Here is a 532-nt window from a genome sequence, read left to right as displayed (position 1 = left end):
TTCTTAAAAAACTGAATTTGAATTGTAATTTTATGAAGGTTCACAAGAGACTCTGTATCCGCTTCAGCTGGAGGACTTTATGAGTCACTGTGGGAAAAGAAACAATCCACAAGATCATAAGATCGTAGTAAAACTAGTTGCCTTGCAGCAGCTATTACATTACAATTACAAGCTCCTGACAATTTATAAGAGCAGCAGATTACTTACAGGTGTAAGAATATAGAGGTGTACACTTAGTAATCTACCTATATAACTTCCAACGAGTAAAGAATTCTAAATAATACTATTCCAGCTTAATAAGACTGATGTTGTTTCAATGCTTAAAGCAAATAACTGTAGCTCCATTCACTTCAGCCTCCCCACACCACGAACTCTCAGACAGACCCTCACAGCCACAAGACGCCTCAACACAATCCAAGTCCAGTTCGTATGTTAAACTCTGCCTACAAGTTAAACCGGCACCGGGCACGAGGGTGTCGGTGTCGTGCAGGATGGTGAATGAGGTTAAAACATACCGTGTGTGTGTGTGTGT

Source organism: Morone saxatilis, unplaced genomic scaffold, assembly GCF_004916995.1.
Source record: "Morone saxatilis isolate NCDOM2014 unplaced genomic scaffold, NCSU_SB_2.0 Contig7, whole genome shotgun sequence".
In the NCBI taxonomy this organism is placed as follows: Eukaryota; Metazoa; Chordata; class Actinopteri; family Moronidae; genus Morone; species Morone saxatilis.
Note: the sequence above shows the minus strand (reverse complement) of the source record.